Source organism: Protopterus annectens, chromosome 1.part0 (assembly GCF_019279795.1).
Source record: "Protopterus annectens isolate FY-2018-M chromosome 1.part0, PAN1.0, whole genome shotgun sequence".
Classification (NCBI taxonomy): Eukaryota; Metazoa; Chordata; order Ceratodontiformes; family Protopteridae; genus Protopterus; species Protopterus annectens.
Window position 1 is genome coordinate 75,426,417 of NC_056725.1, and position 15,681 is coordinate 75,442,097.

A 15,681-nucleotide genomic window follows, 5' to 3' on the forward strand; every position below is an offset into this window, starting at 1 on the left:
TCTTCCTTTCATTTGCTCCATAAATACCATATATCCATTTTACCTTTTCACTCTTTCTCTCTCATATTCTTAAGCATAACACCCTTTCTCTTTTATTAATAATGTACACAGAACCACTGTAAATAATTGCTATAGTTCTGTCCCCAGAAATGTTTTTTAACCTATGCGTCCTTTTCTAACTCCACCTGAAATTGTGCTTTTTACATCCACATAAACCTACTGACATTGTTTATGTGGTAAATTATTTTCCTGAATATACTAATTTAGATTTGATTACTTAGAACTTTATTATGTACATAAGAAACTGTTTATTTTCCTACAGTATTGGTAATTTGTGGAGCTTTTCTCTTCAGACATGCATTGAAAAGGGGCTTTTCATAGCTCAGACGGACATTCTCAGTGAATAAATGCCAGGTAAGTAAGTAAGAAGTATGTGAATAAATAAATTAAAATAGTGTCAGCACCTTCAAGGGAAAGGACATTCTTTGATCAGTCTTTTTTGTCAAAAAAAAAAAGTTTTTTAATGTGAAATGAAGAAGAAGGAAAAGGAAAAGTATCAAACATGTACTGTGTATTGATATTGAGAAAGCCTAGTGAACCACATGTTAAGTAATGCGGTGCACCCCCCTACCCCCCACCCCCCCCCCCCCACCACCCTTACTACTTATACTGTATCTTAATTATGTTGCTATTCAGTGGAAAAGGCAGTTCTCATACAGAGGCACTAAGAACTGTTCAATTCTTCACTGAGATAAGAGAACTGGCAGCCAGAGAACAGGTCAAACGCTGCCTGTTTTCAGAAATGCTGTAAAATCTGAAGTGATGAGCTTCATTGTAAAGGTTTAAGCGGATTTTAATATATACATTTCTTACCTGGTTATTTATTTAATTTGCTGTGAATGGGTATAAAATATGGGCTTTAGTTTTAAGGATCGCCCTCCCTGGCATTAAGAAGTTTTGTTCAACTAATAATACAATTTATATAAAGCATGCAGTTTCTCCTTGTTAACAAGGCATCAGCAAATTCAGTTTATACTGCAATGAGCGTGTGGCGTGCATTTACAGTAGCTGGTGACATCAGCATCATCATATCCTGACCTGAGGGGAGACCAGGAGGCTACAGGCGCTTTAAAAGGGGCCACTCAGCCCTCTCAGCAGACACAGTACAGGCGAGAGGGGTACTGGGCGCACACGGCACGCGGGACCAGGAGGTATTCAGGAACGTTAACGGAACTAAGTGGTGATAGTTACGGCACGAGATCACTCGCAGGGCTCGAGCGCTCTGACTGGGATCCAGTTTAAAAAGAGACTATGAGAAGGGAACAATTTACAAATACAATACACGAAAAGGGTTGTGATGAACAGAATGGAGCAAGTGGTGGCTCTGAGTAGCTTTTAAAAGCAGGAAGGCGTCAGTACAGAAGGGAGATTTCCCTCACACAGCTCGATCCACACTGGGGGAGCAGAAGAAGCCATGGGCTCGGTATGTATAGCACTTTTGTCAGAAGTCCTTGTAGTGAATACAAGTTACTGGAACTTGGGGAATTCTCTGAGCGTTTTGACAGGGTCATCAGAGATGTACACAGACTACAAGGACTTGTTGCCACCTAGTTACAGTACAGTATTACAACACTACCAAGCCAAAAAAGACCTGATAACACTTGGCTGTATTGGTCATATATAACTTTGGGAGCGCTAGGTACGTGGAGTTGTAGATATTATTGGGATAGGCAGAAGTTTGGGTCTGCTGCCCTTTACTCTTACAGTGACATTCTCGTCATCAACCTTAGTAATTTCTCACCTTTTTATTATATGAAATCTGAAAAATTGTAGAAGTGGGATATACATAAACTTGTTTTTAAATGGTCTTTTATACCGTAATACTCATGCAAAAATGACTTAATTGTTAATACTATCAGCAAGGACAAGTTCTAAGTACAGATGAGCACATTAAAAGGTGGATATTGCTCAGTATATGCCCGTTTTCGTCGTGTATCATGGCCCGTTTTACTACCCATAGTGTGCTAAGTAGGGTTGCTTTTTGCCAGATATGGATCCCGCTTCTGTGAAATCATATGCTGGTGTTAATGAACGTTAACTAACTATGAGCACTATTTTTACAGTAGTGAGCGTCTCCATACTTCAGTGTAATTCTATGCACGGTACAGTACACATAGGAATTACTTTGTATGTCATTTCCAATAAATCCATTGACATTATTCTGTGGATGTCTTGACCTAGTGGTAATTCAACACGAGAATGCTCATAAATTAGTTTTCATGTTTATAGAATAACAATACTTCGTATTGTTAATACACAGAACAAAGGTATGACCAAGAATGTTTAACACAGGGTATATACATACTGCTATGAAGCAACATTTCCATTTTATAATTGACACTGCATTCAATAATTCTTTGTTCAGCAGTGGTAGAGTAGTTTTCTTGGAATTTATTTATTTTATTTAGCATTTGTTTATCAGGATATTCTGACTGGACAACTAGTGTCCGTTTTCAGCGGAGTCCTGGGGAGAAAAGCTCCACAAAGTTAGAGAGTAATATAAGTCATACATGATAAAAATATATGATAGAAAATAGGATGTAACATAGTATAGGGCATACACACCATAGGATAACTGGTTGTATGAGATTAACTGTTTAAAACAATACATGATCATAGTATAGATATGTGAGCATAGCTCGTTTGAAGTGTAAGCATACAGTAAGTATTGAATACATACATTTAGTTGCATAGTAAACACATGATTAAAATATTTACAATAATGAATCCTTTTTCATTAGTTTCAACCTTTTTGTTATTTTTAGGTATGATAAGGTCATTAATTTCGTTTAAACAGTATTGTCAGAACATCAGTTACAGAACTGCCCCTTCTTAATGAGCTTTAATTTTTTTTATTTTATGGCTTCTGCAACACTTGTATTCTGTATTAGTTCCTTTTCTCACGTGCCTCCAGTTATCTTAACCACTGCACTGCTTTAGCAAGAATATGAAATAAAGCGATTGTTTTGTAATGACACAGAAATGGTTAAACAAGGCATTTCTTTATTTTCCATTCATTCGTTAATTCATTAATTATTTTGTATACATTGGTTATTTAATTCGCCACTAGGGGCAGCACCTAGTTACAGAGAGAACCTGGACAGAAATACTTCACTATTAATTCTAATAATGACAGTTGTTGTTAAGTACATAGGATCATAGGAGGTTACTAGGCTATTGGCTCTGAGGCCCTTATAAGCCTCGCCAAGTGTTTAGCCCATGTTTAGACAAATCAGCACCCAGTGCTCCTGTCCAGCAGGGACATGGGTGAAATCCCAGGGGTATATTTTCTGTTTCCCAATCAGTTATCCAGGTTGCACTTAAAAAGGGGTAAAGAGGTACCCTGCTTGATGTGGAGAGGGAGGCACAAATCTGTCCCACCAACAAGTCTTGTTGAAGTCACAGACCAGGTTGAAGCCGCTCGTGTGGGTTACTCGAGTGAAGCTTGACCTGCGGATATGCAGCAGTCCCATCAAGGTGGGGTCCATGATCGCCTTGTATGCCAGACAGAGGTCACCTCTGAGATGACTATGAATTTGAGCAGAGGGATAGAACTTTTAGCCTATTTGTTATGGTAGATGTCTGAAGCCCTGGATTCTCCTAGTGATGAACCTCTGAGGTGTGTCCAGCTGCTGCATGTGCTTTGCAAGGTACATGCCGAAAGATGCATTGTACTCAATCATGGGCCTTATAAGGAAAGAATACAGGGATGTTATGACCTCCTTGTCCCTGGATGAGATGCCCTTATTTATGAGGTGGGCCATGTAGAAAGCTTTCCAAACCATGGAAACAACATGGTGGTCAAAAGTCAGGTTGCTATCAACCTGGGTGCCCGAATCCCTCATGACTGATTGAGTGCTTAGGACTTTGTTATTAATGTCGTAATTTGTGAGGACGTCACTCTCCCCAAAGGGGATGATGATGCATTTTTTGGTATTCAGTTTGAGGCCATGTTTCTGGCACCAGTCATTTGTCTGAGTGAAACCTTCTTGGAGGATATCCACATCACTAGGGGAAATGATGACAGCACCCAGCTTGCAGTCATCTGCAAACTTGGTCAGCCCACTGGTTTTGGCCTGCACCTCAGAAAAGTATATCCCAAATAACAGAGGCCCCGAGACTGAACCCTGGGGTACGCCGCTTGTTATGGGACTACTGCTTGAAGTGGCTTCCCCTATTTTGATGCCAGGATCTAAACATCAGAAAAATTTATGTTGACAATACACACCTCTCAACTGTACATATTTTTGCAGAATGTCCAGATTCTTGGCTCATATGTTTGGTTTGCTCCTCATAAAATTTGTGGCTTTCCAGTAAACCATTGAAGATTGAAGCCTCTAAATTATGGCAGTAATTTGAGTTTCAGACTTTATATCTTTTAGAAAATGCATGTTAACACAAAATCTTTTATTCTGGCAACTTTCTAAATTTATAAGAGCAATATTTAAAGTTTGTCCTTTTTGGGCCTTTGACACCCAATTATTTTAGACTTTGTCCAGATTTCTGGTATTATGAGGTTGACAGCTATGACAATGGACATTAACTAAAAGAGACCAAGCAACTAATAAAAGGAGTAAAGTAGTTAAATGTGCAAGATACATAATGAACTACTAATTTATATGGATATTTTGGCTATGTCATAGTAAAGAAAGGAGTTACAGGAAACTGTCTTGTTACAGGCATTTACAGTGGCTATATATCTCATAATATATGTAACTATATATATATATATATATATATATATATATATATATATATATATATTAGCATTATGACTGATACAAAATTCCACAGTAAGAAGTGAAAACACAGATAGTTATAAAACAGGGATGTATTACTGTGTGTGTGTGTGTGTGTGTGTGTGTGTGTGTGTGTGTGTGTGTGTGTGTGTGTGTGCATATAGTTTCAAGGAATATCCAGACAAGCTAGAGTTATCACTGTTTGATACCTTAAATCTCCTGTAGTAGAGGCTTATGGGATATATGCAAATACATCCTTCAGGACATCAAGGGTTTCACCTACATGGCTTCTGAAAGGTCAATGCTTTTTCACTTTTTAAGTCTTTATGGTTACATTCAGGCCAGTAAAGCCAAACCCCACTAGTTGTGGACATGTATTCTTCTGCCTTTTTATCAACCTCGTCAGCACAGCGTAAGTGGATAGTTTATCTACATTTGAGAAACACAGGGTCTTTAAACCCAACCGATGCCCATAAAGATTAAGGTGCCTGCAAAATATCCTAACTAACATCCAAATGAAGGGTAAAAATGACACACAGGCAAACCATTTAGTAAAAACTGCAAGGAAACCCCAGGCAAGCTAGAGTTGTCACTGTGTGATATCTTAAACCTCCTCTAGGTGGATGCCTATGGGATGTTGTGCTGACGAGGTCAATAAAAAGGCCAAAACATGCATGTCTACAGCTAGTAGGGTTTGACTTTATTGTTCTGAATGTAACTATAAAGACCTGGAAAGTAAAAAAAGTCAGGACATTCATAAGCTGTGTAGCTGAAACGCTTGATGTCCTGAAGGGTTCATTTGCATGTATCCCATGGGCCTGGGCCTCCACTACAGGAAGTTTAAGGTATCACACAGTGAAAACTCTAGCTTGTCTAGGTTTTCCTTGAAGTTTTTACTGAATGGTTTGTTTGTGTGTCCTTTCTACTCTTTGGTTTATATACATGTATATACATATAATATATGTGTGTGTTTGTTTACACATTTGCATGCCTGGTGCATGTATATTATTTTGTGTGAATACATGTGTACCTACTGATATGAGGTGTGCAAAAACTGTAATGTGCAGATGCAGGATAAACAAACATGGTGTGAAATATAGCTTTACAGTTTACAGAAGGATGGTTTCCAGTTACACATGAAAGAGCTTGACAGAGAAAAGTTGTATGGTGAACAGGTCCCGATCAATCCTTTGGGGGTCAAGGGCATGCAAAATATTGCTGCCAAATGTAAGACAAACTTCTAAGACGTAAAATGAATTAACCTAATGAAAATTCACTTCTGTGTTAATTTCTGTTACTAAAAAAATAGACTTATTTATTATTTATATTGCTTCTTTTTGTTGATTGAGGAGTCCATAGAGGCAGACTACCCGTACAATTTCTGAAAAAAAATTGTATCCACAAAATTTCAGTGTTTCCTAATTTAATGTACTTTGTGTTTGTGTGCATATGTGTATGTGGAGGGGGTCTAAATTTTAAACATGACTGCTGCATTCATGATGGTGGCTAAAGAAATGGGTATTTGGTAGGTTTCACATCAAAATGTCAGAAATTATGCATCCATGAAACTGAATGTACATTTGTAAGTTTAACTGGTGTAAATATTTCTTCAGAAATCTACAACATGTTTGTGCTACCATCAAACTGCAACACTGTTACTGCCCGTTTGATCACAAAATTTCATTTTATAATTGTTTTGGGGAGATTCTTGCATATGTTATGTAAAAGTGACCCACGTCACTATGCCGACAACCAATTCAGTGAATCTTACATCATTGGAAAAATGAATTAGGAAGCTATGCAAAGTCATTTTTGTGCAATACAACTAGAATGATACACAACATGTACAAAAACTGTAACTGACTCAACTTTGAAAATCAAACATAATTAAATACCATAAGTAGCATTTTTGTAACCCCTTGCACTCCTTATGTATATTAACTGACTCCATGGTCACAAAGCCACAAGGAGGTCAGCAAGTCAAAAAAATGTGCTGTTTGACTCCTATACAGTTGGCTGAAGTGGAATTCCTTAAGCATCAATAAATAAATAAAATACTTATCCTTCCTACAGGAAAAAGTAATTGATGCCAAAATCATGAGCTGAAACTTAATGCGAAAAAATGCATTATTGTGTCGCTTGGGAAGTCATGTATACCAGGGAACCGCAACATTGACAATACGCCCCTAAGAGTTGACCGAGTTGTTCAGGATTTGGGTACTTATGTGAACAGAGACCTAACTTTTGACCAACATGTGTCTGTTGTTGTAAGAAGGTCCTTTTATATTGCACAGCTTGTAAACCAAAGGAGTGTGCCTAGATCTAAGGATGTCATTGTCCCCCTTTACTCAGACATCATTAGGCCAGTCATTAAATACAATGCCCCCTTTGGTATGTATCTGTCCATACACATACAACAACTGAAACACCCACAGAGGTGCATTACTAAAAGGATACAAGAGCTAAACAGCATGTCCTATCAAGGCACTGTCACTATACTCGGTATCCTACAGGCTGCTAAGAGGTGACCTATGTCTGGCATACAAGGTATCCTCTGACTCAGTATTGACAGATTTATTGCACATCATCAAGTCAAACTGCATCAGAAATCCTCATTCTAGGAATCTAACCTCTTCTGCAACGTCAACAGAATGGTTTGGAGGAACAGGTATATCTTGCAGTGGGTACCACTGCTCTGGGATTGACTTCCCATCAACATTAAACTAAGTTTATCCCTGTCCATATTCAGGTGCAACTTGGATCTATGGATGGGAAACAGAAAATTTACCATGTGACTGTCCCCTGTACTACCCGCGGTGGTGGTGCTAAGGTAGCGGTGTCACCTCACAGTAAGACGCTGTCCGGTTCGATTCTCAGCTAGAACATCTTCTGCGTGGAAACATGCGTGAATGTGCGTACCTTCGTTGAAGGTTGTGCGTCAGGGCTGGTAACTCGGCATGTAAATATCAACTACCAATCATTAGCGGACCGGAGTTCTGCTGTGGTGACCCCTAACCGGGAAAAGCCAAAAGACACAACAACAACTGTCCCCTGTACTATTAACAGACAGAGGCAGCTAATAAGTGCTTCATCACATGCATGTGTCCTCTCAAATTATCTATGGTTTGATCCAAGTTATTTTTATTAGCGGTAATATATAATTATCAACCATGGAATGAGTAAGGCAAATCTCTCACCAAATGGGATAGGTTAATTCAAGCACAAAAAGGAAGTTTGGCTAGGCTTAAAATGGCCCACAAGGGTAGCTAGCCTTGTACTTAACTATGAACCTATTAGGACATCATTGCTGGTATGATTTCTGTGTGTATGCTGGCAATGATTACTGTCCATTTGAAGATTTCTGCCTTCTCTGAGTTGGTGGAACTATGGAGTTTGTATATATAAGTTTAGGGGATGGGGGGCCTTCTCCCCCTTCAAAAGCACTTGATGTTAGAGTGCAATGTCCAAGAGAGGGCATGCTGAAATTGTAACTTACACAGAAACATTTGCCAAATATCTGGCACATTTTGAGATATAGTTAACAGAATTAAAACTATTAGCTGCAAAAAAAGATTTATTTGTAATGATGAGTCTGATTTCCTTCACCTGTACCTTGTGTGATTTTTAGTAAGGCACTTAAACATAGTGCTTTGTGTATGTGCAGACTTGTGGGTCTTACTTGATGAATAAAAAGTAATAAAAATGCAGGGTTATAAGCAATAATTCAGTACAGAATTTCAAAATGCTAAACTTAACAATCTAAGGTCGTATTGTTTCCAAAGGAGACCAGAGCTTTTAAGGACTTGCTTTTCTGTTGAAAGCAGCAGAATCCTTTTTAAGGTTACTTTGTTTTTCAAATCATTGCAAGAGTTAATCCTTAGAGGAATTATGTTCAAAACTTAAAAGAAAATTGTAAATTACCATTCAGACTGCATCTGAAACGCCTACATATAGTTAAAATGTACATGCTTTTTGTAACCATTTTAATACCAAAGTAATATATTCATAACAAACATACCCCTCTGACCTTTAAATACACACACACACACACACACACACACACACACACACACACACACACACACACACACACACACACACACACACACACACCTGCAGGCAATTTGAAAGATCATCAAACTACTTGGCATCTGTTTGGAATGTAGGAAGAACTGCAGCACCTAGTAAAAGTTCACTAAGATACAGGGAAGAACAAAACTGGAGAGCTACATGCTGTGAGCCATCACCACCATATCTGTGCCACTCTGCTTCTTATTACATCCATTTTCAGAATGTGCAACCTCCAACAACCCTTTGTTATTTCATTAATATATTTACAAAAAATTTTGAAACAGCAGGTCCATTCAGGTGCATTCATATTTAACTTTGAGCGGTGGTGGTGATGCGGTAGCGTTGTCGCCTTACAGTAAGACACTGTCTGGTTCGATTCTCAGCTACAGGGTCTTCTGCATGGAGACATGCATGAATGGGCATTCCTTCATTGAAGATTGTGCATCAGGGCTGGTAAATCGGCATGTAAAAATCAACTACCAATCATTAGCGGACCAGAGTTCCGCTGTGGTGACCCCTAACTGGGAAAAGCCGAAAGACACAACAACAACACTGCATTTTCTATGCACATATCACTTCTACCCTGCTGTATCCTAGTTTTCTGTATCCACAGCCCAATTAGTACCTCTCTTTTCTTCCCCTACTATGCTCTCTTTGTAAGGAATCCTCATGTACAACATTCCATTTTACATCCCTGCCTAAAATTTCCTTCCTACACTTTGAGTTCATTCTTTAATCCCTTTTTATTATTATGTTCTTTTAACTGTCTTCTCTAAATGCCAATTCCATAGTAACTTTCTATCCCCTTCTGTGCCTTTGTCTATCTCCTGTAATGTTGTATTGTATTACTATCTTCCAGATGACCCTAATGTTCTTTTCTCTTATTTCAGTAGTCTGTTTCTCACTCACTTTATTCCAGTTCCATGCTGTATAAGTTTTCACAGAGCTGCCTAGTAATAGTATTGTTTCCTTACTTTCTTAACACTTTACCAGACCTTCCAACTTTCTTTCTGAGTCCAGATAAGTACAGCTTCTATGTATCCTCAAACGCCCTCCAGTAATTTGTTTCTGTTACTCCATTGTTTCCCCCAGAAAATTCTTGCCCACTTATGTTCCCACAACATATGAATAATACTTGCGCCTCCTTTTCACTTCTCTGCTGCCTACTCATTCTTCCTGTCTTTTCTGCACATCCTTTGTGGGGCACGGCTGTATTTCCCATTTTTCTGGTCCCACACTGCAGCACTCTTCTTCACATACTAGTTACCATTAGGTACTCACTCTCTTCTTTTCTGTAAGCCTGTTGTTCTTCCTCCTGCCATTTCCTCTTTAGTATCACAATCTCCCATTATGCCCCTCTAATATCTCCCTTTGTATCTTGTTCCTCTTTTTATCAGAAGACCCTTCTCTTCTATCTGCCCTCTCATCTTTGGGGCTTTGCAGCATTTCTGTTAGCAACTGTTATGTTTTCGGAGCAATGTTACACACTGCTTTAGAAATCTAGGGCTCAGAAGAAAAGTGCCCCTCTACTGGTCAGTGGGAGTTTCTGCTCAAAGCCTTTCTGTTATGGTGGCATATAATTTTCTAAATTCTGTATCAGTGGCTCGATAGGGGTAACGCACCCACCTTTGACACTGGAAGATCAGAAGACTGTGGGCTGTAGATATATTTTTCATTACTGATAATGTAGTGTAGCAGTAGTTTGTCATACTTAGGATAAGATGTGAAACTGAGGACCCATCTGCCTGAGTCAGTGATAGCTCAGTTGCATGTAAAAGATTCCATGGCACTTATTGAGGAAATTTCCCTGGTACCTTTGGCCAAATCTCCTCTAGTCAGCACAAGTGTCATCTCGGGTCTCCCCTGAAAAGAGCGTACAAGCTTACCTGGACTAACCTGATCAACAAAGTGTAAATAAATAAATAAATAAAATAAATAAATGAATAAAACATGTGACAATATACCAACTCATAGGTTCAGGTAAACAGACAAAGCCAAACATTTGAAGATCCTGGCCTCAGGAATGGACAAAGAGGAAATTTCAGTCTCTTTGGTGGTTAATTGGAAAGTCTGAGATTAGTCTGATAATGTGATTGATACCCCCCCCCCCCGCTTACACTTTCTGTTGTAGTTAAATCATCCCAGTATGTTTTTGGAAAGAGAGACAAGACCTTATTTCAAAGTGCTGCAGGGGTTTTAACACTCATTGCTGGTTACAGAGATGCTGAATTGTAGGTGGACAGTAAAACTCAGGTATATGCGTGTGCATTTTAATGCCAATGAAGATTTTCTGGGCCAAAATACTCCTCCTATTTCTTTATCACCTGGATACATGTTAGCATGTAGTGCTTTAGAATCAGTAGTGTTCTGGCCATACAAGATTTGGAAACATAGATTGATTTTTTTTTCTAAAATATGGTATTTGGAAGTAGTGGAAATTATGCATAAAAAGCAAAAAGTGTGTTTCTGAGTATTTTAGAGCACTGAAACCATCTAGGATGAAAGATCATGTTTTTGTTCTTTACTTGCTTTAATTTTTAATAATTTGATTGTTAAAGATAATTATCTCAAAACTTTTATCTCAAAACTTATACACATATGTTACAATTACATAGAGCACAAAGTACAGTGAAAACTACTTAGCAATGCAGCTAAAGTATTTACATCACATGGTCAAATTATTATTATGCAGACAAGGTATGATATTTACATATTTACAAGCATGGAAGTGATTTACAGAATCAAAAATTAGAGACCAGGGTTCCGGGAAGCTAACCATTGTCACAGCATTTATGGATAAGGTCTCTGTATGAGTGTAGTTCAAGAAAAAATATGCGCATAGTCTGCATAAGGGAGTAATATTTTGGTAAGGCAGTGTAGTTGGGATCTTTCCAGATGTGTTAAGTTCTATCCCTGGTTTTAATTCATTTTGCAGTGTGTTTTCAGGCAGTCAATTGCCTTATCCTTGATTCTTCTAGATTTGAGGGGAAGATTCCACACTGACTTTTTGTCATTGGAAGTACTGATGATAGTTTTTCTATTTGAGAATGAATTCCAGGTCTAATCCAAGTTCAATGAGTAGAGGTAGTTCTTTCAGAGAGGAGGGACATTTGTCTTTGACTAGTAGTAGATGTGATTTAGTGGTTTACATGACCATTTGTGGTCAGTTGGCTGTGATAGTTGAGGTTGTCAAGGAGAGTGGCAAAACTACGGCATTACTCCAGTCTTTCATATTCATTTTAAAGTGGTACTAGTGTTACTGCTGTGGCTTCAGTGAGTAGCAAAGAGAGCTATATGTGTGACAATGAACTTATGTGGGAAGGATTTGTTGTATAATTTTGGACATGTTAAATTTAGCATTGCTTAGTAATAAAAAAAAATCTGTTTTACATGCATGCATTTAATTAGTTTAGTTTATTAAAGAAGTGCTGGGGAGATGTAGGTTATGGAAATGTGAAGTTTTACATGATATGTCATTATTACTTCAACTTTAAACAAATCTACCCCCCAGCCATTTCACGTTGTTATATAAAAGATATAAGAAAACTCAAAGAGGTTTAAGAGAGTTAGGTTTAAACCATGATTGTAAAATTGAACAAATATTTGGCTTGTATTGGGATATCCAGGCTTTTAGATTTTTTTCTTTTTCATATACCCTTGTCAATATTTGGAGCATTGAGTTATTTTATATTTTGGGGGAGGATGAGATACAGCCATTACAATGTGTCTGTAATCAGCCATAACAGACTTAGGTTAATCTTGATGACTCCTGAGAGGCAAAAATAAGACTGGAGTTATTACAAAAGTAAGGAGAACCCTTGGTTTGGTAGGCTATGGAGCAGTTAGAACAGGCCTTTTAAGGATGCTGCAAGTCTTACTTGGAAGCTAAGCAGTCAGTTTAGTCAGAGACCAGTAGTTAAACCAATAGTTTAACACAGTAAAGTGAAATGAGTAGGGAAACACTAGACCTGCAGGAAGAGCATGCTGTAATCACCCAGTTTACTATAAGGAGTGAGATGAATTTCAGGGCTCGGGGGTGAGGACTAAGATGGTGCTGAAGCAGAGGTGAGAGTTGATACAAACTATGACACTAAAGAGATGCCATAAGCTGCAATAGGCCAATAGTCTTTAATGAAGGCTTTGATAGTTTTTTTCTCAAATATCTTTTTATTGAATTTTTTTCACTCATAAATGCAAAAAAGAAAGGATAAACAGAACACAACATAGGAACCTGTTGATGTTACACATTGCTTGACATGGGCAAGTTATTCAACTAGGTATAAACACACTGTACTAAATAAAATCAGATTGAAGGCTGTGATAGTTGTGGAGGATGGAACAAGAGCTGGATAAAGGTTTCCTTGAGAAACAGCCTATAAATGTATACAGAAAGCCTTGACTTGTTTATGAATACTTGAACTAGACACTGGGTGGACTTGTAGACTGTACCATTTACCCGAGCAGAGTACTTTGTCTTTAGTTTTGTACTTAGTTTTTTTTGCTGCAGAGTTCTGTGGTTGAGAACTAGTGAGAGGTATTGCAAGATTCAGTGATCAGAGAGAATATCCAAGATTATAAAGGCTGGACGTAGGACCTATAGAGTGAGAGAATGAAGAAATGTGAAGAAAGATAATACACTGCAGTAGGGCTAGTGTACTTGAAGTAGTAATGAGAGTGAGTGAACCTATTGTCAAAGGCTTCAAGTAGGAAGGGAAGAAACATATGTCAATCATCCATTAACAACTTTATAGTGGGTAGAGACATTGAAGGTTTGCATTTTTCCCACTATTTTCACTTGGCTCATTTCAGCGTTTCAATATTTTCAACATTTTTATACCTAATTTTCAAAGACATAAAGGAAGGTTTGAGTAAGTTTTCTGAGAGGCGGATCATTTTTGCAACTGACTTGTATATCTCCAGGGTACTATGTCAGAGGATTTTGCATTAATTTCAAAGGAGGATAAGCTTTTGTCATGCCAATTTTTTGACTGCAACTCACATATTAGTGGTTCATTTATCATGGATAAATATGACACACTTCCTTTCCTAGGAAATGGCTTAGTGCCGTCTTTTGTTCATTTTATATTAACTGGGAATGGCTTAAAAGTGAAAGTTGATATGAAACTGGTAAATGTTCTAGAGACTATTATTAGATTAAAAGTGAAATGCACTGCATTATGTTTGAGATTCTGTGTGTGTGTGTGTGTGTGTGTGTGTGTGTGTGTGTGTGTGTGTGCGTGTGTGTGTGAGAGTATATTGAACTATGACACAACACTGAATGTGCATAAAACTGAAGCCACATAATTAAACTCAAATCACTGAAAATTAGGCAATTGAAAAACCCACAAATCCAAACGGAAGGCAAAACAAGAGTTCAGTGGTTCAAACTCTTCTTTAGGACATAAAAAAATAAACTCAGTAGTCTTTTATTTCAGTTTAGGCTTAGTCCCAAAATAAATTTAGGCATCTTTCAGGTTGGATTTTCAGTATAAAACGTGCAGACTTTATCAAGCTGCTCCAGGTTGTTTCTTGTCCTCCACAGTACATTTTCCAGAACTGCAATTCTAAGCACAAAGCACCCCTGCATTTTGAGGCCAAGTTCTCTGATTTCCTGGGTTATAATTCTCAGTTTTGCTTATTAAATTAAACATGTAATTTCTTGTTACCAGCATGGTTTAAATGAGCCTCTCTAGCTCTTACCATTAAGTAACTGTCTTATAGAACAAGGTATTTTCTGTTCATCAATGTTTACTTTAATTACAAGACATCATTTTTAATATAGATCATATTGCAATACTATTTATAGTATTAATAGGGACACATTATACTAACAAATATAAACCTTTGTATATAATACATACATAAATATGCATGTGCATATGTGTGTGTGTGTGTGTGTGTGTGTGTGTGTGTGTGTATATATATATATATATATATATATATATATATATATATATATATATATAAACTGACACACCCACGCAAGCACACACATGCACACACAAACCACGCACATTCACAGCCCCCTTTTCCCATTTTTGCGTATGGGAAATGCCATCATGTCTTTTCCTGTAACTTTTCTAAAGATCTGTTGAAAAAGGGAATTCAAATAGGAGAATCTGTCCCAATGAAGTTTTCAAGAACTACCCTTTGAAATTGCCTGGGAAATGTGTTTTGAGCCTGGCTTTTTTTCAGGACCAAAAACAGCTATAACATCTGAATCTGCCTTAATTCAATCTTGAAATCTTTTCTTTGATAGAAATATCGGTAATGTCAGAGAGACCATCCATTTGTTTCATTAGAGTTAAAGGGAATGATTTCTAGCAGCTGCTGTTAGATATTCCGCACCACTGAGCTGATTTCAAAAATAAAAGGGTACTTTGTGGCATGAAGTATGATTTGATCTCAGACATTAGTATTACTTGTTTCTAGAGATCAAGCTATGGAAAAAAAAAAGTTCACAAAAAACACAGGAGGACTGCTATGCAAGCTAAGTTGGTAGGAGTAAAACCTCTTATGTATCTGTAATCTGTCTATATTAGAACATCGAAGTTTCACAACTTCGAATGCTCTAATGTCGATCCCTGTTCAGCGAACGCTGAAAATAGCGAAGCTGCGGAACATCGACTTTCTTCCTAGGGAAGGAATTTGGTTGGCCATTCCTGTGGCTTTGCTATGTTCAGCACTGTGGTGGAAAGTTACAGGTCGGGATCAGGTAAGTGTGCGATTGTGTGGCCATGAGGGTTTGGGCATGGGGTACATGCGTTAGGGTTAGGGCGCAGATCAGGTAAGTGTGCGATTGTGTGGACGT

The 15,681-nt window shown here is 37.9% G+C and overlaps 1 protein-coding gene across 2 annotated transcripts in view; it reads left to right on the top strand.

Moving 5' to 3' along the window:
* Nucleotides 1-1,086: 1,086 nt before the first annotated feature.
* LOC122812676 (bone morphogenetic protein 2-like) overlaps nucleotides 1,087-15,681 on the top strand; it is a 249,738-nt gene continuing 235,143 nt past the window's right edge. For both annotated transcript variants that reach the window (XM_044084830.1, XM_044084867.1), the window contains exon 1: nucleotides 1,087-1,483. The gene's annotated coding sequence lies outside the window, so the exon portion shown is untranslated. The remainder of the gene's footprint in view (nucleotides 1,484-15,681) is intronic.